This window comes from Jaculus jaculus, chromosome 16, assembly GCF_020740685.1.
Source record: "Jaculus jaculus isolate mJacJac1 chromosome 16, mJacJac1.mat.Y.cur, whole genome shotgun sequence".
Classification (NCBI taxonomy): Eukaryota; Metazoa; Chordata; class Mammalia; order Rodentia; family Dipodidae; genus Jaculus; species Jaculus jaculus.
The window spans coordinates 29657967-29684839 of NC_059117.1; the positions used below are offsets into that span (position 1 = coordinate 29657967).

The following is a 26873-nucleotide window of genomic DNA, read 5'->3' on the forward strand; positions in this document are numbered from 1 at the left end:
ATTAAAACCCACTGTTAATTGGCCTCTTGATTTTAAGAGGATCATGATTTCATATTTCAAAGAAAGAAAATAAATAATTATAAATTATGCATTTGAATATAAATGCATTTATTCTCAAAGGTATGCTTCTCTTTGGACTAACTGGATGAACTATACTCTCCCCCAGTTGATAACACAAGAAAATACTTTACACACAAATCAGAGAAGTTATAGGATGAATATTAAAATTTAAGCATTCAAGATACTATTATTTTTCCTATATCTTCAGAAGTATGGATTTGAAGGTTAGAAAATAACTGCTTTTTTCTTAAAGTTGAAATAATTCCAAAATCCTATCTGTACTTACAAAAGACTTTCTAAAGACATAGAATAATAGAATGGCACCAACACAGTCTTTCCAGTTATAAGTGTAATGAATTAAGCCATAGCCAGTCCCTACCCTGCAGTGAGACAAGACAGTCCTTAAGGAGCTGCAGCCAGACAACAGTGTGCCACTGTTCTGAACATGGAACAGTTAGACATTCCAATCATGACTTTCAAAAAGAAAGGACTGCTCACTCCCCATCGCAGCCTTTCCCCTTAGTTATGGCCTTATAACTTCATTTTAGTCCCAAACTGTTCTACTTTTGCAGAATTCCCCTGGAATTCCAATCAGAGTATAAATAAATTTTCCTATAGCTCTGCCTTCTACCTTCCAAGTTTCTAAACTCTAGATTCAAAAAACATACTGCTGTCAGATGGAAACCACAACTTCCTTACAACCCTCCACCCCTGTCCATTAGATTAAGGAATTACTAGGTAGATACCTCTCTAATTCCTTGGTAAGATTTCAAAATCAGGCTGGAGAGATGGCTTAGCAGTTAAAGTGCTTGCCTGTGAAGCCTAAGGACTCATGTTCGACTCTCCAGGTCCCATGTAAGCCAGACACACAAAGGTGAGGGAAGTACAAGGTTGCACATGCCCACTGGGTGGCACAAGTGTTGGGAGTTTGATTGCAGTGGCTGAGAACCTGTCCCATTCTCTCTCTGTCTAAAATTTTTTAAAATGTGAATAAAAATAAAAGATTTCAAAATCAAGGTTCTTCAGATCATATGCAAAAATCCTTGCTGATAAGGATAAGGGAGGGGTATAAGAGAGGCTCACAGAGAGAATAAATGTGATCAAAGTACATGCTATGCATGTATGAAAATGTCATCATGCAACCCATTACCTTGTACAACTAATAATTGCGAATAAAGAGGGAAAACGCTGGTTTTCCTAAGAGTCAGTTGTAATGCAATGTTTCTCACTCTATAGCACATCTCTGAAGCAGTTAATAAATATGTCTCCAAAGCTGTTAAGAGCACTAAGGGACAGCGTTGTAGCCAACTAACTGCTCAACTAACCAATTAGGTTCCTTCTCTTGACTCATCTTGTCTACCTCCTATTGGTTCGACTAATGATAAGTGAATTTGCAAAAAAAAAAGAATAGGAAATGAAGGGGTGAGAGAGGTGGTGCTCTGGATAATGAGAACTACATATTAGACCATAGATAATTACATCCTAACTAGACAAGAATTGACTTAAAAATAATTCTTTTCAAAGGAGACTTCAAATTGTTGTCTCTTTAACAGACTGGAGAATTCAATTTGTCAGGAGTGGTTGATTGTCATGCAGATGATGTAACCTGACAGCTAGCAGCATGGAGGATCTAGTGGCCAAGCTAAAACCTTGGGAGCTTGGAGGACAGAGTGAATAGAAATGAAGCCTTTTCTCATGAATCAGGATTACATTTCTTGGAGGTTGCTTAGTCTGTTGCATATTAACAACATGTTGTAAACACATTTGTGCTTCTAAAATTGCTTATAATTGTAAAAAATGAATTTTTTTTCTGGTCCCAAGTTAATTAAAGAAAAAAGTGATGATGAAGTCTTGGTTATTGATTCATTGCCTTACCCTGAGACCTCGGGATATTTCACAGGCAGATTGACATAATTCAACTCCTTTTGGATAGATGACTAAATTGAGCTAAAATAGAACTTAATTCAGATCTCAAGCTTTCAATATTCATTTATTGCAGCAATGCAGCAGGATCTTTTTAAAAAAAAATTGACAGATTTTACTGTCATTAAATATACACAAAACCTCACAGATGCCTAAGAGTTTAACCACCAGAGACAAAGAGAAGCTTTTGAAGTTAGAAAACCCAATCACACAATCTTTGGATCTCAGCTACTCCAAATTAATTTATAAATAGTTCTCAACTCTGTCCCTAATGAAGTCAAAGTGCCAGCTGCCCAGATGTTCTTAATGTCACCAACCCCGTCATGAGTGCTGAAATGTCCGCGGATGGTTACCACCTCCTCCAGGGCCGAGGAGGTAAAAAGAGAGCAGATGGAAGGGGAGTTGGTGGAGAAACCATAGGCATGACAGGCAGAATAATTGAGCTCTGAAGGCAAGAGTGTGCAAGGAGCAATGCGTAACTGTGCCTTAAAAGTCGTGATGATCAACTGACCTACCCACAATACACTTCACGAAGAGAAGTGTCTTTCTCCCTCTGGACAAATGCCTTCAAGTCACAGAAGGCAAAAGGCAGTTTTGAGTCACCAAATGTTCTTGGCATCCTATGATTGTCAGGCAAGGGACATGATTTCTCCAATCTGCTTTCCCTACTGTAGGCGCTCAATATTTACTGCATGTTCTTCACTTACTTCATTGTACTTGTTGCCATTTATTTGTCTTGTGCTCTGAACAGCAAACTATCCATTGTCATTTCTCTTAGGTAGGGAGATACCACTTACATGGAAGATTGGCAGCAGCCTACTTGTCCTACTGAAAAGGCAAACAATTCCTGACTTTAAAAATTTTTTGTTGTTTATTTTTACTTATTTATTTGAGAGTGACAGACAGAAAGAGAGACAAAGAGTCAGAGAGAGATAAAGTGAGAGAGAATGGGCACACCATGGCCTCCAGCCACTGCAAACGAACCCCGGAGGTGTGTGCCCCCTTGTGCATCTGGCTTACATGGGCCCTGGGGAATTGAGCCTTGAACCGAGGTCCTTAGACTTCACAGGCAAGTGTTTAACAACTAAGCCATCTCTCCAGTCTCCATTTTCTGACTTTTAAAAACTTTCTTGGCACTTAGTATAAATTAAATTTGAAAATATGGACCACTTTGTGTCTAATTGATTTTGTTCAAAATCATCCTGTAAGTTTTGTATGTCAGTATAGACATAGATTACTACAGTTTAGATGTGGTCCCCGGGCTGCAGAGATGGCTTACAGTTAAGTGATTGCCTGTGAAGCCTGAGAATGCTTGTTCAAGGCTCAATTCCCCAGAACCCAAGTTAGCCAGATGCACAAGGGGGTGCACACCTCTGGAGTTCATTTGCAGTGGCTGAAGGCTCTAGCATGCCCATTCTCTCTCTATATATATCTGCCTCTTTCTCTCTCTGTTGCTCTCAAATAAATAAAAATAAATAAGTAAATAAACAATTTAGATGTGGTCCCCAAAGGTTCATGTGTTAAATGTTGGGCACTCAGGATAGACATATCAGGAGGTGGTAGAACTTATGAATGGTAAGGCACATTGCAAAGTCTTCAGGTCATTGAAGATATGTGTGTAAAGGAAAGTATCAGATTCTAACTGCTTGTTCTTCCTGTCCTTTGCCTCCTGTTGAAGAGGTAAACGGTTTACCCTACCACATACTCCCTTCCATTGTCACCTGACACATATATTTCAGAGGTTTAAAGTAATGGATCTATCCAATCTGTGACTGTTAACTTGAAAACTGTGAGCCAAAATAAACCTCTACTCTCAATAGATTAATTACCTCTAGTGTTTCATTATAGTGACAGAAACGTAATGCACACGTTGTTCCTTCTTGCTGCTCTGTGACATGACTGTGCAAATATCCCAGATGTGTTTATACATTCTCTTGATGATGTGTACTTGAGGAGTTTCTACTTAGAAATTTTCCAAGTAATGAAACAAATATATGTATGTTTACCAAAAATATATGTCATTTAGTGAATGTATATATACATTTCTGTGGCATATCTACTTAGCAGTAGAATCATCATGTCATGGCATTATGCATATGTTCAGTTTCAGTTTTCCAGAGTGGTTAAGTAGATATCCACTTCATGGCCAATTTGATATACTCAAGAAGTGATGAGTACATTCAAAGGATGTAAGTAAGCAGAATCTAAATGACTACTTGCCTTTTATTAATCATTTCAAATTTGTAAGAAACAAAACAAGATTTCTATCCCATTGCACAATTTTGAAAAAAATCTCTAGATAAATAGCCCCTTTCCTGAATACTATTTTCAAGCCCAAATAGATGATGTACAATAGGAAAACGGCACTAATTTGATAACATAATGGTATGTGAGCAACAGGAAGGCATCCTAATGACCATCCTCCTGCCACCTCATTGCACAGTAGAGGAGACAGCGTGCTGTACTTAGCTTCACATTGCCGGAATGAACGTCCAAACCAGACACAGCTTACAGAAGGATGGGATTTATTTTAAGCATATGGATCCAGGGGGAATTTCTATAATTTTAGAAGAAGCTGGCTCCCATTAATAAATCCAAGCAGAGAGAGCAACCACCATCAGCCAGCAAATACCAGAAGCAAAAGAAAAAAAAACCAACCACAAGCAGCAGAGAACTATAGCAAGCAAGACCCAAGTAGAGCTCTGCATAACTTTGGGATGGAAATCAGATCTGCTCCAAAACACACCTTAGGACTGGAACCCAGAATCCACCCCCAGTGGCACTTCCTCCAGCCAGGACATTGGAGACCCAGTTTCAACCTTTAATAAAACATGGGGGACAATAGAGGACATGCATTCAAACTACCACATTCAGTCCTTGGCCCTCAATAAACTCATGACAATCTCATATTGTAGATTGTATTTAGTCCAACTTCAGAGGTTCCTATAGTCGCTAGAAGCTTTAAGATTGTCCCAAGTCTCATCTGAGATTCAAGACTGTCCTTTTAAAATATATATATATATATATATATATATATATATATATATATATATATGGCTTATTCATTTATTTTTTTTCGGGAGGGGGCAGAGAGAATGGGCATGTCAGGGCCTCCAGCCACTGCAAACCAATTCCAGATGCATACAGCACCTCGTGCATCTGCCTTATGTGGGTACTGGGGAATTGAACCTGAGTCCTTAGGACTCACAAGCAAGTGCATTTAGTGCTAAGCCACCTCTCCAGCCCTCAAGACTGTTTGTTAACTGTGAGTCCTATCAAATCATAAAAACTTACATCCTTCCAATATATAAGGATGCAGAGTAAACATCTCAATTGTTATAAGGACTAACAAGGAGACACTAGACCAATTAAAACTTAATAACCAATGGGTTAACATCAAACATTAGAAGTTCAAGTCCTATATCCATAACCAGGGACAACATTCTCTGGATTTTTAATTTCTATCCCTCCAGCTTAGTTTAATACCCTGGGAAAACTTTCATACTAAGACAACAGTGCTCCATGGTAGCACTTACACAGTCCTGGCATATATCCAAACCACCTTCCAATTGTAAACCACAGTCCATCTTAAAATGGCCTCATTGGTTTCTCTACCAGGGACATTGCCCTGTTCCATTTGCTACATCTCAGCAGTGGCTCCTGGAACCATGTGTTCATCATGATCCACTTCCATTCATTTGTTATGCTTTCAAAACCAATACTAGATGTGTAGCAACCCAGCCATTGTTAATTGAGGGTTAAATAAATCTTGGCCCTGAAGCACTCTTTACCTCCATCAAGTCAGCTTCTTACAAAGAGTTTGCATTTCTACCATTTAGGCCTCCTGGGTGGAATCACCTCAGCCACCCAACTTCAAATCTGTATCTCTCAGTTCTATATCTTCTGCCAAGCACATCAATCCATTGCTTACAAATTCAACCTTGATCAATTTTTGTGGACATGAGCAAGAAAATGTAGCCACACCTTATGCCAATAGCCCCATTCCAACATAGTTTTCTGCTGTCTTTGCTTCACCTTTGAAAGTTAAGAAAAGCCTCCAAATATCCATCATTCTTTCTGAAGTTAACATTTTCAAACTCTCACCCAGAGTAGCCCATGAAACATGTATTACCACTGTTGAAGACATGTTCAGTTTCAATTAACAAGTATATGCACATTCCTTTAGAACAAAAGTTCCAAAAGACCTAAATCCATATGGTTAGAGTCACCACACATAATTACCCCACTGCTGGTACCAAATTTATGCTATAGGCAGCTTCATGTTGCTGGGATGAACATTAGACACAGTTTTGGGGAAGAAGGGATTTATTTAAAGCTTACATGTCCAAGGGGAAGTTCCATCAGTGGTGGAAGAAGCTGCTTTCATACATCCAAGCAGAGAAAGAAACTACCAGCCAGCAAACACCAAAAAAAAAACAACAAAATATAAGTCCAACAACAAGAAGCAGGGAATTGAAGAAAGCAGGACACCCAGAGCTCGCCTTTTGCATATATTTGGACTAGAATTCAAATCCACCTCCAAACACACTAAGGGCTGGATCCCAGGATTTGGCCCTAGTGACACCTCCTCCAGCCAGGCAGCTGGAGACCCAGGATGGAAGCTTTAATAAAACACCTGAGTCAGGCTGGGAAGGTAGGTCAGTTGTTACAGGCACTTGCTGGCAAATCCTGACAGCTCTGTTTCAATTCCCTACTATCCACATAAAGCCAGATGCACAGAGAGCAGCATGCATGTGGAGACCACTTGCAGTCACAAGAGATCCTGGTGCCATTCTTTCTCTACTTGCAAATAAATAATAAATAAAAATTAACAAAAAAGTATATTAAAAAGCCCAAGTCTATGGGTGACATACATTCAAACTACAACACAGTGATTCACAGAAATTGAATTACATGCCCCAAGCTTACGGAAGTATTCTTGGCATTCATAAGTGAATACATTCTTTGTTTTCTCATTTAAACCTTTGAGTTGAATAATGAGTAATTCACTTTTGTACAATAGTTTACTTTGGCAGCCACAGACTTAATTTATTTTGTTGATACAATATTCATATTTTTACTTGATCACCTTCCAAAATACTTAATTCTTTCCTTAAGTAAAAAGTTTCTTTTGTCACAATGTGAAAATTTTGTAGAAGAATGAAATTTTCCTTAGTATGATCAAAATTGATTCTGCAGATTAATGCATGTATTTTAAAAATGAAAAAAGAATGGTTTATTATTACTTTCTCTTGAATGTAAAATAAAACCACATTGCAGAATAATAAGCCTTTAATTAACCCTAAGGAAAGGTACTATACAATGAATAAAATTCAAATTGAGAGAAATCAGATTCACCTTCTTTTCATGTGAATAGTATGTGTGTGTTGTACATGCATGAGTGTGAAGATGAACATACTATGTACATGTACATGTACATGAAGAGGCCAGAGAACTTCAGGTGTTCCTCCATACCCCTGTGTTTCCTTGAAGCAGAATCTCTCATTGATGCAGGGGCTTTATGTGTTCATAAGCCCCAATGATTCTCCAGTCTCTGCTTCTCACACTGTAACTGGGATTACAGGTGCAAGTAACCATGGCAGCTGTATATATATGGATATATGTATATATATGTATATATACATATATATGTATATATGGGAGCTGGTGAATCAAACTCAGGTGGTCTCAGGCCCTCCCAGGATCTCCTGCTTGTATGGGAAGCATAATTACTAAGTGAATCAACTCTCCAGACCCCTCAACCTTTTATATACACTTAATCCAGAACTGAAAATTCTTTGACAAGCATTGATTCTCAGCAGTATTCCAAGGACAGGGTTAAAAACTGGATCTGGATAAAGTTATGTGTAGTGAGTTCTATTAGTAGCTACAAATCTTTATTCATGTCTATATAACACTGCCCTGTTACAAATGTCTTTATAGTTTCTTCCAATAAAGATACTGAGTACTGTTGGCTATCATTACATATGGGGGATTGGTTCCAGAAAAACAAGCATACACTAAATCTGGAAATGATCAAGTCCCTTATATTTAATGGTATAGTTTTCAAATGTATTTGTTTGCAACTTACAGAAAACCAATATACTTCAATCTCTTTATCACTTACTTATAATTCTTACTACAATGTAAATATGATGTAAAAATTATTGTCATGTCATTTATGAAGTAGTCATAAGAAAAATCTGGGTTGGAGAAATAGTTTAGGGGTTAAGACACTTGCCTATGACATCTAAGGACCCAGATTATATTCCCCAGTACCCATGTATCAGATATCCAAGGTGACTCATGCATCTGGAGTTTGTAGTGGCTAGAAGCCTTGGCATGCTCATTCATTTTTTTTCTCTCTCTCATAAATAAAGAAATAAATAAAATATTTTAAAAATGAAAAAATGCACATATTCAACATATGCAATATTTTCAAATAATTTCTATCTTTGGATGGTCAAACCCACCAATACAGAAGGCTGAATGTACATCTCCCTCTCCCTAACTTTAAGCACAGTTGAGTAACTTTATTGTTATTTTGATATTTAGTAGACTACGAAGCATGAGTAAATGAAAGCTTCAAAAAATTCTTGTGCTAATAGACTTTCTCTTTGGGGTATTGTGGTGGTTTGATTCAGGTGTCCCCCGTAAACAGGTGTTCTGAATGCTAGGTTCCCAACTGATGGAGATTTGGGAATTAGCACCTCCTGGAAGCAGTGTTTTGTTGGAGGCAGGCTTATGGGTATTATAGCCAGTTTCCCCTTGTCAGTGTTTGGCACACTATCCTGTTCCTGTTGTCCACCTGATGTTGGCCAGAGGATTATGTCCACCCTTTGCATGTGCCATAGATTTCCCCTGCCATCATGGAGCTTCCCCTCTAGTCTATAAGCCAAAATAAACCTTTTGCCCACAAGCTGATCTTGGTTGGGTGATTTCTGCCAGCAATGTGAACCTGGCTGCAACAGTAATGTTGGTACCAAGGAATGGTGTCAATTTCTTCTACATACCTCACTATGTGGCTTTGGCCTTTTGGATCTGATTTTCAAGAGGAATGTGGAAGGATTTGTAACCTTGACCTAAGAGACACCAGGCAGTGCTGTAAGTACAGCTTGATGGACTATTCCCATCAGAGTTGAAAGACCTGAATGTATTAAGAACTATGGACTGTGAGGTTTGGCTTGTGAGGGTGAGAAAGAGCTTTGCCTGGACTGGGCTTGAAGCAGTTTGTGTAAGATGATTGCTGTTATGTCTGTGTCCTGAAAATTTGTGCAGGATTGCTTTGTGTAGAAACAGGCTGGTGTGTGCTGGGGGATATGGCACAGAAAAAAATCTTTGGGCCCAAACTGCTGCCTGTTCAGATGCAATTGTATGAGAAATTACAACCATTGAGATTGGGTCAGTTTAACTGCATTAGGATAACAGAAAGAATGCAATCTTTTGAAGGGGTTTGAATGTTGAAGGAATGTCCTGTTCTTCAAAGTCTGCTTTATTCCCCCCAAATTAACAAATTGGCACCCATCGTGGTATAATGGAGTATAGCAATGCAGATAAGAGAGGGTCACTGAATTTGCAGCACAGTCTTGTGTTTTGGAAACTGCCATGGACAGTGTGAAGCAGGTTGATGTAGGTAGATGCCTACATAGAGACCAGATGGAGCCATGAGGATGGACTATAGGTTGCAAGGGAGACAACGTGGATATGCTGGGACCATGAAATAGCTGCTAAAGAGAGCTGCCAGCCTTGGATGAAGTTTTCCAAGTCGGTGAGTATCCTAGCTGGAGAGGCAGATTAGAACTCAAGAGCCTTGTTGCTGGTTAGAATTACCAGACTTGGAGATTTATCACTGGCTAGAGTTGTTGGACTGGGAACTACAGAGTTTGATCTTTGCCCTGCTTAAATCTTGTATTGGTTGAATATTTCTTTGCTATGCCCGATGCCACCTCTTGCAGTGTTGTTTATTCTGTGCCATTACGGGTTTGGGGAGGACTTTTTGGTATTATGGCTCAGTTAAAAGATATTGGACTATAGGTATGTTTGAACATCATTGGGATTGATAAAACTATGGAGACTTCTCAAGTTGGATGAATGCATTGCATTTTACATCATGGATGGTTATCAGTTTATGAGGGCCAGGATTTGAATGTGATGGTTTATTTCAGGTGCCTCCCATAAACTTAAGTGTTCTGACTGCTAGGTTCACATCTGATAGAGATTTTGGAATTAGCACTTCCTGGAAGCAGTGTATTGATGGGGGCAGGCTTATGGGTATTATAGCCAGTTTCCCTTTGCCAGTGTTTATCACACTCTCCTGTTCATGATGTCCACCTGATGTTTGCCATGGGGTGATGTCTACTCTCTCCTCATGCCACTGTTTTCCCCTGCCCTCGTGGAGCTTTTCCTTGAGTCTATAAGCCAAAATAACTCCCTTTTTCCCAAAAGATGTCTGCCAGCAATATGAACCTGACTGAAACAAATATCTTGAATCACCATGACATATCAAAGCTTGATGGTTCTGAGATGAAGCTTAGAGATATGTGCCAGAAAGCCCACTTGTCTTAGATGAGGCTGACCAAGATCAGATGAAGTAAGTGGCTAAAGACCAAGTATAAAACTCACATGAGCTTATGGGGGGGACATATGATCCAAACCACCATATGTATCTCACACACACACACACACACACACACACACACACACACATATATATATATATATCTCATCATATAACATTCTCAACAATAAAAGTTGGAAAATCTGTGAAAGATACAATAGGAATAAAGAATAAGAATGACAAACAAAATGATAAATCGGTAGATATTATTCCAACTAGTTCAATAATAATTTTTAAATCTAATTGCATAAAGACACTATTAAAACTGTAGATCTGGGGCTGGAGAGATGACTTAGAATTTAAGGCACTTGCCTGCAAAACTGAAGGGCACAGGTTCAATTCCCCATGACCCACATAAACCAGATGCACAAGGTAATACATGCATCAGGAGCTGATTCCCAGTGGCTGGAGGCCCTGGTGCACCCATTCTCTCTTTCTCCATTTACCTCTTTATCACTCTGTCAAATACATAAGTAAAACATTAATTTTAAAAAGAGTAGATCTTAAAAGAAGTCCCAACCAAATGTCTATGAGAAATCTACTTTGCACATAAAGACACATATAGATTTACAGTAAACATATGGAGAAAAGTATACCAAAATAAAAAGAGGGTGGATATGCATGTTAGTTTCTGTCAACTTAAGAGAACAGAAAGCTATTAAGGAACAAGATCCATAACAATGCTACATAACGAAATACATAACAATAAGGGGTCAGTTCTCAAACAAGTCACTAGTAAGAGAACACCAATATACATATGGCAAAAAGTGATTTAAAAAAGGAGATAAACATGAATACACTATTATATAGTTGAGATTTTAACATACTTCTGTGAAAAATGGATAGATCCAGCAGGTAGAACTGGACACAGATGAACTGCAAACAACTACTCCAGTTCAGTGAGAAGCTCTAGCTCAAGGAAACACAGAGGTGAGTGGTAGAGGAAGAGACTAACCTCCTCCTCTTGCCTCTGTATGCATGTGCAAGAATCATGTGCATCTCTGCATACATATCACATAGTACAATACTACATAACACATAAATGCCAAAGAAGGGCATTTGACAAAATCTAACAGCCATTCATGATTTTTTAAAATTTATTTTTATTAGATATGGACATACTTAGTATGTAAACAACACATGTTGGTACCATCCTTTCCCTTATCCCTGCCCCTTTTCCAAAGGGGCTGTCCTTTGGGGGGGATGCAGGGTATCCCCATGGGGTTGGGGAGGGGGGAATGATCAGTTATGGGGGACAGGCAATGCCTCTGTGAGCTGTTCATGATTTTTTCTTAAATAACTCTTAGTAAAACATGAATAGAGGGAAACATCCTCAGCTTGATAAAGAGTATCAACAAAATATTTGCAGGAAATGTCATATTTAATGATGAAACCCCCAAACTTTCCAATTAAGATTAGTAGCAGTCAAGTGTGGGGGCATATGCCTGGAATTCCAGGACTTGGAAGGTAGAGGCAGTAGTATCATAAGTTCAAGGTCATCTTCAGCTATGTAGTAAGTTTGAGGCCAGCCTAGGCTATATGAGATGAGACAAAATCTTGAATAAAAAGTCTGTAACTAAATAAAGACTCATCCTCTCATCACTCCCTAGAAGTAAAAGCTAATCAAATATGATAAGAAATGAAAACAAATAGGATATAACTTCTGCAACAAGAAATAAAACTGTCACAGTTAATATTATTTTTCATATAAAAAAATTTTAAATTGACAAACCCTTGGAACCAGAAGCAGCTTATAAAAAGAAAGGTTTTATTTCTGGATTACAGTTTCAAGCAAAGTCTTATCAAGGTGGGGAAATCTTGGCAGGAGCAGATAGCTGGGTGTCACAGCTCCATAGCAGCAGAGCTGGTTCTGGTCCTCAGGGCAGAGCATCCTTCCTGTTGTCCCAATGCAGAGTGGCTGCAGCCCACGGGCCTGCGACCTGAACCTACCCACGCTTCCTTCCCTATCAAACGTAACATCTTTTATACTCTTCTGCTGCGTATGTGCATCCACGAAATGCACCAAATCATTACTTTTAAATTTAATTTTGCTCAAGTTCTCAGGACACAGGCAGAACACAGCCAGCCTCTTTGCTAGAACATCACACAAACTGCCTCTAGTCCAATTCTCAATAGTGTCTTTTTCCCCCTCTGAAACCTCATGAGACAAGCCTCCATAGTGCACATTTCTCTTAGAACTCTGATCTTCCAAACTAACACCAGATTGGCTCATAAAGCTCTGTTTATATCACTGCAAGGTTCCCCTAAACTCAAAGTTCCAAATCCTTCCTGCAACCAGGTCAAAAAGACAAAAAAAAAAAAAAAAAAAGGTCAAATTTATTGCTGTAATGGCCCCATTTCGTAGTACCAATACTTTGTAATGATTACCTTCTCACTGATGGGAAAAAGCACCAGACTTATGGAAGGGAAAGATTTATTTCTAATTCACAGCTTCAAGGGGAAGTTTCTCCATAAAGGTACAGCATGGCAGGAGCAGATACCTGGATGCCACATCTCCAGAGCAGCAGAGAGGAAACAGAGCAAGTTAGCTAAGTATGGCCATAACACTCCAAGGCCTGCCTCCAGTGACACACCTCCTCCAGCAAGGCAACAGCTCCTAAAGGCCACACACTTCCCAAACAGTGCCAACAGCTGGGATTAAATATAAGGCTCATTCTCAAACACATTAGGCTACTAGGGATATTTTACATTCAAAACACAACATTATATTATCCTGCCCAAATATTTGAAATATTTGGGTACAAATCTCTTAAGTTTGTATAAGATATACATAACAAAAACTAGAAAACTCTGATGAGTGATCTCAAAGAAGAAATAAATGAGGGAGACATACTCAATACTCAATGATGGGGGACATCTGACTCAAATTACCAGTTTCTTCTCTGAAATAATTTCTCTTTCTCTGTCCATATTAGATTCAAGATTCTTAGTCTTGATAATAAATAAATTCAAAGACAAATATAGCAGCCTCCAAATAAAATATGATCCATGACTTCCAGGACCAATTAAATCAGATACAATATGATAGTCCTTATGGCATAACAGGAAGAATGCATTATATTATATTGATGCATTATATTATATTAATGTATGATTGCCCCACCACCACCAATAGCAAGTTTTACAAAAAATGAATCCATGGACGCAGAACAATGAAATTACTTTCATCAAGCCTTGGTAGTTTAGCAGTGGAGTTAGATATGGAACTTTGAAACATTTTCTGTTCTTTTGATCTCATTACCAACACACTGCAGAAACAGGCTAGATCTTGTGTAAGAGTAAAGTACGTACCCACCTTAGGCCATTGCTAAAGGCTCATGAAGTCTCAGATCTCATCCTCAGTGGAAAAAAAGACTAAGAACCAACAAGTCATTGTATATAGTGGCAGAAGAGAAGGACTTGACTAAGTCCTCCCAAGATTCATCAAATTAAGAAGAATATATCAATACTGATACCTTTTTACCTTTTGCTCTAGCTTCAAATTATTTTATGAACATTGTTAAGATTAGGACCAAGAAAGGAATAAAATAACAAGTGACTGACAAACTAACCACAAAAACCTTATTTTGATGTATAAAAGCCATATCAAAGAGAACATTCATCAATGAGACGCACATAGAAACCTACTTTGTTTCATCCACATTGCTGAGATTTTTCTGTTTTGTTAAACAATGAAGAGCAGTGTGGTGTATACTGTAACTAGTCATTTGAGATTAAAAAAAAAAAACCCGATTTACATTCTGACTTCACCCTCAGATGGATTGAATTATAGTATCAAGAAATGTAGGAGATAATTGCAAGAGTGACTGAGATAAAGATTCTAAGGAGAAAAGGCTAGAAAAAAAATGATAAGAAGCATTAAAGGAAAACAAGGTTGCTGTGAAACAGACCTTTTAAAATTATTATTTTTTTCTTTTTTTGATTTTAATGGTAGGGTTTTGCTCAGCCCAGGCTGACCTGGAATTCACTATGTAGTCTCAGGGTGGCCTCGAACTCACAGCCATCCTCCTACTTCTAGATTAGCTGCATGTGCCACCACGCCTGGCTCCTTCTTGAATTCTTGACACATGCTTGGTCCCATGATTATGCTGAACCCCTTCCAACACTTTTCATTTATCTATGAATTTCAACCTGTTATAGAGGAACCTTGGTCAGCCAGAAATTAAGAACTGACCACAAGGCCCACCACTATACAAATTTTATAAAACACGGTCTATGCTTCCAAGAAATTTCCACTTAATTAAATAAAAATATACCTAATGCCTAGTGCAATTAGTGCTCAATTACACTGATTAGGCTATAGAGGCAACAGATGGTGCAGGCATCCAGTAATAATATTATTTGTATTTTCATTCCAAAAGTTTGATAATTAATCTAAAATGTATATGTAATGTTGTAATAGAAACTGTTGACTACTCAGGTCTGATTTAAACTTTACGTAACAGTGGTTCTGCCCACAGAAAACAAACAGAAAATGGGAAAGAAAAACAAAGCTAAGTAGCATTTTTGAAGTTGAGTAATGCCTATTTCTAGCAAAGAAAAGTCAAAGAAAAAAATCTCATTTATGCAAATGAAATCTTTAATGTTTCTAGTAAGTCTTCCTATAGCAGTTACCTTCTTAGGGACAAAACAACTGACCAAAGCAGCTAATGAAAGAGAAGGGTACATTTCAGCTTCTAGCTTTGAGGGGACGTTTTATGTGGCCAGGAAAGCATGGCAGAGCAGGTAGCCAGCTCACACGGTCACATATAAGCAGAAAAGAGCAGCAAGAGCGATCTTAGTAAGGAAACCTACTCAGTGAGGATGGGCTAGTCAACCTGGCTGCAGGGACACACTTCCTCAAACACTACATATAGCTTCTAAAGCTTTCCACGTTTGGCACCAGCTGGGCACCAACTACTCAAAACACTCAAGGCTAGGAAGGACATTTTATAGTCAAACCGCCACACTTCCCTTATAAGCAATGGCATAAATGAAGAGTTACCACCCATATGAAATACAGCTGTTAGTTTGAAATGTAAAGTTTATAAAGAGTATAAAATAAATTCACCATGACAACTAACAGTATATTAGCATAAAAAAATTTATAACTCTTAAAGTAAGCAAACTATGCTGAAACACAATGCCTGTATTTATCCTCCCTTCAAATATCCTTTTATAAAATTAATAATAAAATGCACTTTTGGATATGGTAGGCATGTTTCCCTGAAATTTAGTCATTGTTTTTTTTTTTTTTATGGCGTTGCATATTTTGGGCTCATTTATGTTGTTATCTTCTGTGATTTGCCCCCATAAAAGCATTTTGGCATACAGAAGAAAAATATATGGTAAAAATATTGAAAAACGAGTGAAGGATTTATACAGCTCTAAGAAAGTGAGGGAGAGAGAATGGGCATGCCAGGGCCTATAGCCACTAAATGAACTCCAGATGCATGTGCCACTTTGTGCATCCAGTATTACATGGATACTGGGGAATGGAACCCAGGTCATTAGGCTTTACAGGCAAGCACCTTAACCACTCAGCTATCCCTTCAGCCCATATTTTTTAAGTTCAATGAACTCTAGCTTTTAACTGTTTTATAATTTTATATTGTTTTGCAATATTAAGAGTGCCATTAGATATATACATGAAAATGCCCCAATTTAATTTTTTGTTGGGGCAATCATAATGAAAATAGACTTGAGAGAGTTATGAGCCATTATTGAACATGAATACTGAAATGGTAAAGCAGGAAAAGTGGTAATCTGAAGCTGTAGAGTGAGAGCGACACATTTGGTTGGAATCATGAAGAGGTAAGAGTGAAGGTGGGAACCACTCTTGTTCCCTCCATACAGGACACGAGGAAGGAAGGGTGAAGCCTGAAGTTACACACTGGCAGTGTAAACGAACACAAGGGTAGTCAGGGCTAAGTAGAGTGGCCACAGAACGTAAGCGTATGAAATGGATCCAGTGTCTATTTTGTATGACACAAGTATTTGAAAGAAATGTGAAATGCTAACACGGCCAAGAAGAGTAAGCGTGGGGCGGTGCAAAGAGAGTGGAGGAAGGAATGACTGTGACAGCTGCTGGGTGCACATGTGAAGGGTGGGCTCAGACTGCCGCTTAGCGCTGCTTCTGCACGGGGCTTTGAATCCTCCTGCCTCACGAATGCCTCTGTCCCCTCCCTCTCTGTGTCACAGTCTTCGTCTATTTTCTGGATCCAACACTTGGATAAACTGAAGTCCTTACCCAAACCCCTCCTTCTGCCCCACTGAGCCAATCTCAGCCTAAGAAATATAGCAACAATAGCAATAGTGCTAACACCATGAGCCCTGACCTACAGGAACTCTGAGGTAGACATAATTATTCCATTTGAAAACTAAGGAAACCAAGACATAAACTGACCAAAGTAATCAACCTTAAGTGCAGAGGGCAGGATTCAAACCCAAGTGGTTGGTTCTTCACCCATATTCGTCACTTCTATACACGACTATCTGACGATGTTCAATAAAATGCAGGGGAAGTGGGAGCAGATTCTGTATTTAACATTTATCCTGAGTTCGTAGCCCTAAAACTCAAAAATTCTGGGACCCTATTTGTATCCAGTACTATATATCTACTGTCAAGGGTGGTGACCAGCACGGGTACAGGAGTGGAACGAGAAGGAAAAGGCTCCATTCCAGGCACAGGTGATGTTATCTCTGGGCTCTCTGAAGCAGGTGAGGATGAAATTGTGGAGTTGGCATTGCTCACTTTGCTTTTGCTTCCGAAGGCTGTGCTCAGCAGTGCACCCACTAAGCACAGCCTGGCACAGCTGTTAGTCATGTCCCATCATCTTTTATCTACAGAGCGCTTCCCCTTCAAGAGAGTCTTTGAAATTCTGAATGCCGCGTGCTTCATTTCCCATCATCCCACACCTATGCCAAGTTTCAAGATTGGCTTTGATGTGGATCTAAAGTGGCTTGGCACCCCGCTGTCACAATTGCCTGGATCTGTCTCTGTGAAACTGATATGATCATCACTGCCCCACGTGAGGAGACCAGCTGTACATGAACAGTAACGATGTCCTACAGCTGCACATGGCTCCTGAGTTTCACTGGGCACACTGGTGGAAGGGGAGAGGGTCACGCAGCTAAAACACCTCATAGCGCAGCAGACTTCCAACCTTTGTTCTGAAGTTTCGTTCCCACCTTTGATTACAATGGAGGGAACTGAAGATCTGCTAAATCCCAATGCCTTTTGATTTGTTTTGTTTTGTTTAAGGCTGAGGCATAAAGCGTGCTTCTGCTGTGTTGTAGGCATTGCCTTTTGGTGAGCATTACCATATTTGGTGAGCCCTTGCTCTCAAGTTTAACTGATCTGTAAGCTATGTACTTTCTTCTTCCAACTAACATTTTCATTGCAAAGCTAGTAACCTTTCTGAAACAAAACCCTTAATGAAAATTGGTAAGTAGCATCTCCTAATTAATCACTGGTCGATGGCATATTCTAGCAACGCGGTTGCTAGGGAAACATCTGACAACATTAATAGCAAAAACACCCTCCCCAGGCTCCCCAATGGAGAATGCAAGTACATGGAAAATGTCTCAGATGCTCTAAGAGCCTATAGTAAATATTCCTGTGTTTCTTATACTAAATATTACTCAAAACAAATGTGAGTTTTTGTGTGTCCTATTAATTTGTTTCTTGAAGTTTGTGATACCTGCCTGTTCAGCAAAGACATCCAACTATTATAAGTGCTATCAAGTTTGTCACATTTGCATCTCAAGTATAAAACATGAAATGGAAAGGTTGATGCTGAAAAGGACCTTAAACAGAGTATCTTAATATCTTCCTATTTGAAATTACATGCATACACAAACACACACACATACATACACACACAATACCAAGAGTATCTACAATCATCCAATGCCAACTAAATGCAATGCAATACACTCTTCCAGATGTGGCCAAGAAAGGTGAGCCCAGAAGAACAGCTAGGGATTGAGTTCACCAGCTCCCAAGCCCGTGCCCCCCAGATGGAGTCAGCCAGTGGGCGCCTTGGCAGCAGATCAATCAGAAGAAGGAGGGAGAGCGACAAGGTAATTGCCCCCTTGGCTCCCTCTTTCTGTAAGTTTCTCTGATGGACTCAGGCTGGCCACAGCCCACCACAGTCCTTTTAGTCTACCCTAGCCTTGCAGCCTCCCATAACTTGATCCTTTCCTCATTATTCAGGGCCTGGGGTGCTGACAGCTCTGTGGCTGCTGCCCCTGCCTGTGTTTCTGCGCTCAGCCCTCGACTTTCCCATCCAGACTTTTAATGAGTGGCACGCCATATAAAAGCCTCCTTTAATTTATTCAGACGATATCTTCCGGTTTACTTTGGGATGCTCGTACAGAAATGTCAACTTGGATCTCAGGGAGTTTAGAACCTATTGAGATCCATAGTCATTAGTCATTCGGTATTAGCAGACTTAAGATTAGATTGAGGTCTCCTCACTTCTGTCTGAGAAATCATGTAAGTACCCACCTGCCCTCAGATCAGATTAAATTGATCCACCAGATGGCTGGGAATGTACAATTGTGTAGGTAGGTACAGGATTTGAGAAAATTAACTGCTAATTTTTGTTTTGTTTTGTTTTCAAGGTAGGGTCTCACTCTAGCCCAGGCTGCCCTGGAATTTACTATGTAGTCTCAGGGTGGCCTCCAACTCACAGCGATCCTCCTACCTCTGTCTCCCAAGGGCTGGGATGAAAGGCGTGTGCCGCCATGCCCTGCTTCCAATTTTTAAAATTAATAAAATTTATATATTTAGGGTTGTTGCAGAATTTGGCTACTATGTTTGCTATCAGACTTCAAACTGCATTCTGTCCTACATGCCTCATCATTTTCCTTTACTTTAGTTACATTCTATTGATCTTGTAAGCATTGAGTTTGCAAACCTTACTTTGATGTGTTTTCTCTTCCAGAGACATTTGGGTAAAGGCACTTGCTGCACAGGCATGAAGGCCTGAAAGCAACTGTTTGCCCCAGAGTTCAATTCCCAGCATTCACATAAACAGCTGGGAGTGAACATGCACACATGTGACCCAACTCCCGAAGGGAGCAGACCAGAGAAAATCACTGGGGCTTGCTGCTCATCCATTCTGACAAAAAAAAAAAAAGAATAAAAAATAAAATAAAATTTAAAAAGTGGCAGCTCCAGGTTCAGCGAGACACCTTGTGTCAAGAAAGTAAAGCAAAGAACAATAGTAGAGGACGTCCAGTGTTCTCCTCTACCCTCTGCCGTGTGCATACATGGAGTGATGGAGTGTGTCTACACACACACACACACACACACACACACACACACAAAGTCAGATAATGGTTACAATCCTCCAGAGGAAAAATCTTAGGCACAAATAGTTCCTGGTGAGCTGGATAAAGGTACTTTGTTCTGTGTTTCATTGAAGCAGAGAGCAACAGAGTCTCTGACAGTCTTGAAACGGTGCCCTGTGTGAGGATTCCTATGCTGGGCAGCAGTCCTGAGAGACTGTGGCTTCTCAGAACTCGTTCCAGAACTCCTTTCCAGTGCCGCTTGTGTCCTTACGAGCCCCCTCGCTTACCATGTGCTCTGACACCGTGGTCCTCTCCTAACTTGAGCATACTGATCATTACTACTGATAAAAAGAGACATCCATAACCCACCATGCCCAGTCACTACACCTGTTTTCAGTTTAATAGCACTGCAGAATCACAAATGTCTTTAGCCCAAAAGAACTCGATGGCAAAAAGGAGCCAGGCTCCTGCTCTTACACCTGCTAGCAGCATCCAGTGGATTTTCTCTCTTTCTTTCTCTCTTTCTTTCTTTCTTTGTTTTTTTTTTTTTATTTTTCTTGTTTGTTTGTTTGTTTTTCAAGGTAGGGTCTCACTGACCTGGAATTCACTATGTAGTCTCAGGGTGGCATCAGACTCATGGTGATCCTCCTACCTCTGCCTCCAGAGAGCTGGGATTAAAGGCATGAGCCACCACACCCGGTTATCTAGTGGATTTTCTAAAGTCCTGGATTTTCCCCCTACTATGCACATTAAGACATGGGCATGTAATGTATATGTACACAAGTATATTCAAATATGTAAGTATTTTTGCCACCTCCACATATGTTAATGAGTGAGAATCCATTCCACTTCACAATAAGAGCATGGCTTGCATGATCCTGCCGCGAGCGCCAGTGTGATCTGCAAAATGCCCCACACCTTTCAACATTTCTTGGCTAGGACTTCAGCTTATCCAACCAGCCAGGCCACCTTATCATCACACATATTCCTCTCCACAGCAAAGCAGCTCCAAGGGAATTATTTCAAAAGTACTCAATTGTTTTAAAATGTCTCCATAAATATTGGATATGAGCAATATTTAGTTCATAGACAAGCAATGTTACACATTTTCATTTGTTAAAGTTGACCACGCCTATTGCCTCAAACTCATGTTGTCATCCACAATAAAGTGACCTCAGTTAATGGAAACTACCATGTTTTAAGGAGACAGACTTCAAAAAGCAGTGGAAAAGCACATAGCATTAAGTAATCCAATTGAAAAATCTATAAAATGTCTAACGATTTCATACATGAAAGTTAATCCTTTTGAAAATCTTTGCTAAGATTACATTTGCTAAAAATAGGGTCTTCAGCTCTATGTGGCAGACTTTACAATCACAAAAACAGATTTTTTTTCAACTATGCTATCCCTATTTGCAACAATTCACCTCTAAAGTCTGTGGCACTATCAACATTGTCTTCTGACATATAGTCTTCCTATTTTTATCCAGATCAGGAAGTGTAGGTCAGCAATGATGCCCTGTTAGTCTTGGTCTACAATTGGATCATTTGTATTTACTTTGGAATTTTTCAGTGGAACATTTGTTCTTTTCTTTTCTTTCTTTCTTTCTTTTTCTTTTTTTTTTTTTTTTGAGGTAGGGTCTCACACTAGTCCAGGCTGACCTTCCTACCTCTGCCTCCCGAATGCTGGGATTAAAGGCGTGTACCACCAAGCCCGGTATTTGTTCTTTTCTTAATTGGATTGTCATTTATTCACTGTTATATTCTCAGAACCCAATAGACACAGGTGTGGTTCTCAACAATTGCTCAATGATGGACAAGGTCTGTGAATGGCTCTCAAACGGTATAAAATATGTTTACTAGAAAAGTCACTATTCTGTTTCCATCACAATACATATGTAACATTTTACAATAAACCTTTTCAACAAAAAATGTATGATTATTGTACAACACAACCAAATTCTCATTATTGGTTCAAACCACTTTTTCCTTATTATTTTGTCCAGAAGCAAGTAGGTAATAGTTGGTGAGCAATAGAGGTTTTTGTTTTTGTTTTCTAAAGAGGTGAATTCTAAAATTTTGTGTCAAATTCTTTCATTTTTTTCTTGGCTCTTGATATCTTTCTGGTGTTTACTCAAGTCTGGAGAAAAGAGTAAAAACTGCTTCCTCACAAGCCACAGCTCAGTCCTCCTGGGGCCTGGTCTCTACTGTCATCACTGATTGCCTGCTTTGCAGAGGTACTATACAAATGGAATGTGTCAACTGCCATTGAAACTTTGAAATCTTATTCTGAGGTTTCATATTGAGTGATCTAGCACCCTAATCAGAACTCGAGAGTGGCAAGAATTAGACCTGTTCTCGGGGATGTCATTATAACTGGAAATATGATATAATAGGATAATTTTGATCTTGAAGATATTGTAGATATTCTGTAGTTTAACTACAGTACTTTGTTGGTGAAAAAACAGACTCAGAAAACTGAAAAAACAAGTATAAGCTCATCCAGTAACTAAGCAGCAGTATAGACTAAAACAGATAACAGATCCCATCATATATATGTGTGTGTGTATTATTTATGTGTATATTTTATATATTTATATATTTCATGTATATAAATGAAAAATTCATTATTTAATGTATGAATTTAAAATATTATAAAGGGCCCATAGATAAACAAAAGTTGATGGCTATCCTTTAGTGATAAGTTATCTTTCAAGCCATATCAAATTCTTTTTTTTTTTTTTTTTTCAGTTTTTTTGACGTAGGGTTTCACTATAGCTCAGGCTGACCTGGAATTATACTATGTAATCTCAGGGTGGTCTCGAACTCATGGTGATCCTCCTGCATCTGCCTCCCAAGTGCTGGGATTAAAGGCGTGCACCACCATGCCTGGCTCATATCAAATTCTTGATCAAGTAACAGTAAATTCTTGATAAACATATCTGAGCAACTAACAATATCATCCAATTTAGACATTCTGTCTCGTATTTAGACACTTAGTTCCATGAATAAAAGTATAATCAGTAATACAAGATAACTCTGGTTTCCAGTTACTAATGTTGCAGGAAAATATTTCAAGTTCCTTTACAAAGATCTCTAAACTGCTTCTCTCATTTGTTAACAGAAAATAAATCCTTCAGCAAGTCAGCCAGCACTGATGATATACCATTTCTCAGTCTAATTTGCTCTGGAAATAATTATGCAGTCACTTTGGCATTCATTCATTTTACTAAATATTTGAACCTAGAAATGGAAACATGTCCCCATTGGGATTTCTGGGGTAATACCAGAGCTTTTCAAGACAATTTTCAAAGTATACAGGTGAATGCACCAGATATATTGTAGGAGTGAAGCAGGCCCCCAACTCCACTCCTGACTAAAATGCCTGTTGGGGTATCTATTCTAACAGACCCCTGTTTGTGTGTGTAGCAAGGATTTGGCCAAATGCCCCACTTACCTCACAAATGTAGAGTCATTTCAGTTCCACACAGGGTCCAGTAACACTGTGGTGGCAGCCGTCCCTATCTACCCTCAAGTGAAGGAAATGCAGTCTAGTTGGACTTCCCTCCAGCACTACGCATCCCCTCACCTTCCCAGTGAACTTCTGGGTTTTCATGATGATTCCATCAAAAATGTGCTAAATCCATATTTTTGTTGCTTACATATTATTTCCACAAAATAGCAGGCATCATTATGACATTTTATACATGTGTAAAATATACTTCATAAATATTCATCTCCATGGCCCTTTTACTCCCTCCCTTCAAATAGCCACCTTCTAACTTTCCAACTCATTTATTTTAATTTTGTTTATTTTTATTTACTAGTTGAGAGAAACAGACAGAGGGAGGAAGAGGGAGAGAAGAGAGAGAATTTTAAGGTGATGCTAAAATAAAATTGCAACATATTGAATGTCAGCTTTCAAAAACTTCTGGTTATTTCAGCAATCTGTAAGTTTCTTTATTTTCCTGATGCTAAATCCTATATTTTTCCATTTACAACTTCTTGATAAGAACATTAAACTCTCTATAAAAAACATTACAGTCTCTCTCTCTCTCTCTGTCTCTCTCTCTCTCTGTCTCTCTCTCTCTCTGTCTCTCTCTCTCTGTCTCTCTCTCTCGCTCTCTCTCTCTCTCTCTCTCTCTCTATATATATATATATATATATATATATATATACACATATATGTATGTATGTATGTATGTATATGTATGTATACCATATTACAGAATAAAAATATTCCAGTATTCCAGTGATTTATAAAATGATAGGTGTAAAATCTTCTAATAAAAGCTTTTTTTTTTTTTTGAGGCAGGGCTTCACGTAGCCCAGGCTGGCCTTGAATGCTCTGTGTATCTGAGGATGACCTTGAATTTCTTATCCTCTTACCTCTCCCTCCCAAGTGCTAGGATTCTAGGTGATTTCCATCCCACTGGGTTCTGTGTGGCGGTGGGGATCACACCCAAGGCTTTGTACATGCTAAGCAAGGACTCCACCTTCTGAACCACATCTCCAGTCCAGATTCAATCTTTTTAATTAAGCATTCATGCACACTAATTTTGGCTTATTTTCAAAGAAAAGTCATTAAATAAACATGACTTACAGAGTATTACTAATTCTTTTTATTATGATGCCTGCTGGTGTTTGGAGACAGCCTCATGTGTCACGGCCTGGCCTTGCATTCACTGTGTGGCTGAGAAGGGCTTTGAACCCCTGAGTCTCCTGTGTCCACCTTGCAAGTGCTAAGTGGTATTTTCAACTAGCATGAGTGAACAAATATAAATGATTGGTAACTAAAATATTAACTTTTTTGCAAATAAGTTTCTGGCATATGTATAGTGCTTGAGGAACGATGTGCTATGTGCATGCACATGTATGTGGGGTGTGTGCATGTATATGTGCATATTCTGTACATGCTCTTGGAGGCATGCTCACATGTCCTTAGACAGAATCTCTTTCTGAACGTGGAGCTGCAGTTTCAAAAGGCCCAGTGATTTTCAGGTCTGTGCTCCCTCAGGACGGGGGCTATAGGTCTGCATGGCTACATCCAGCTGCTTATGTGGGTCCTGGGGAATTGAACTCAGGAGGTCTCAGGCCCTCTCATACCCTCATTCCAGCACTCAGCCATCTCCCCAGCCCCACAAATAGGTATTTTAAAGGGTCCAAGTCCGCAGTTAGTCTGTCCTGCACAATATACATGTTATTCATGTGCACATATGCTATTAATTTTTCTTTCATTATCCATGTTAATATACATGTCTATGTAAGTCCAATACACCTGTAAGTATCAATATATTTATTATATCCACTTATATATCTGTCAAGCCACTTGAAAGAATCCTTTATCTATATGCCTCCTCCTAAAAAATTGATAAGCAGATCTTTTAATAGATAGGTATTTTGTGAACAAACTAGAGGACATTCTGTGGTCAAATTATCATAATCTAAAGCTTGAAATGATAGTCAATCAGGCAACAATAAATGTATGCACAGTTTATCAGCTTGGAACATTTTAAGTAAACTGTTAACAAAAGACCTAAAATATCAACAGTTCAAACACTTCCTCTTAACCATTTAAAAATAATAACTAGAAGACTGCTCTTTCTGTTGATTTTTAATTTCTTCTTCACTGAGAACTAGATTTTATCCTAAGCCTTTCCTATTGATTGCTGACCTTTTCCCCTCATTTGTTGTTAAATGTCATGCAATGAATGCGTCACCAATGTAACATGGCCTGAAATGGATGAGCAAATTGAATGTGACCATGAGAAACAGGCCCAATTCTTGGTTTGGCAGAGACAATAGAAGTCTTATTTATGAAGAATTTGCTACTACACTATTAGTCACCAGCTTGGTGAAGATGCCAGCATTTTATTTTCATAGATGCCTTTGCTTCTGTTTTATTAGTGAAAGGTATATAGGCCTTCACAGGCCATTGTCAGGTCAAGTTTGCAGTGACTGAACAAGTAAAATAGATGTATGAAATAAGGCATCTTTGATACATTCAACATATAATTATTATGACTGCCTGTATGTTAATATGAGAGTCTGTCACATGTTTCTGTTCCTAGTTATTAAGACTGGCAGATAAATCAATAGCAGGTTGACATTTTTCTTTACTGATGATACAATAGTTAGCATTATAAAACCTAGAGATGTTCTCTAATCATTATGTATATGAAAACACCTCTCTTTCTAATAAAGAAGGGATAATATCAATGTCCATCCCGTGCGTAATATGCATGTGATTTTTAGACTTTTGATTATGAAAAGAGGAACATCCTAGTACAAAAACCAGCATGAAGGTTTCCGCCATACTCAATAAGAAGAAACCCAGTAACTACTCTGAAAGCATAACCCAGCTTCCCGTTCTTCCCGTCCTTTGGCTAACTGGATTGAATCAGTGTATCCATATTTAGCTTGATAATGTGATCCAAAATGTGATTGTCCTGCTTAATCTAATAACGGGCCAAAATTGGGGACGGGAGGGGCGTGCTGTAAAATTAGTGTCGAGTTTTTCATGTGTTTTTTTTTTTTTAATTTTATGATTTGGGGGACATTCAATACCAATCAAAGCTTCTCAATATAAGTAGCTTATGTTTTCATTCCTGTTGTTTTCTTTTTCAAGTTTGGCTGCGCACTGAGATCACTTGGAAAATGTTCATATCTGAGTCCCATCCCTACGATTCTGATGTCACCCACATGACAACCTTCTCATAGGGTGTGAAGCTGGTCTGCTTTCCACTGTGTGCAGATCTCATCACTATACCTCCCTGATGGACTCTCAAGCAACTTAAATTCTCTCTCTCTCTCTCTCTCTCTTTCTCCTCATCACCATCCTCTCTAGCCTATTACACAAAGCTTGAAGAGTGGGGAAAAGGAATCTTTGGGCTGAGGATGTAGTTTAGTGGTGGAATACATGCTTACCATATTCTAGGCCCTATGTTCAATCCCCAGCAACAACAACTACAAA

The 26873-nt window shown here is 38.9% G+C and overlaps 1 long non-coding RNA gene across 1 annotated transcript in view; it reads left to right on the forward strand.

Moving 5' to 3' along the window:
- The window catches only part of LOC123455319, a 42159-nt gene extending 23480 nt beyond the window's left edge, over nt 1–18679 (forward strand). Inside the window, exon 3 of the long non-coding RNA XR_006633833.1 lies at nt 18548–18679. This is a non-coding gene — a long non-coding RNA (uncharacterized LOC123455319). The remainder of the gene's footprint in view (nt 1–18547) is intronic.
- The last annotated feature ends 8194 nt before the right edge of the window (nt 18680–26873 follow it).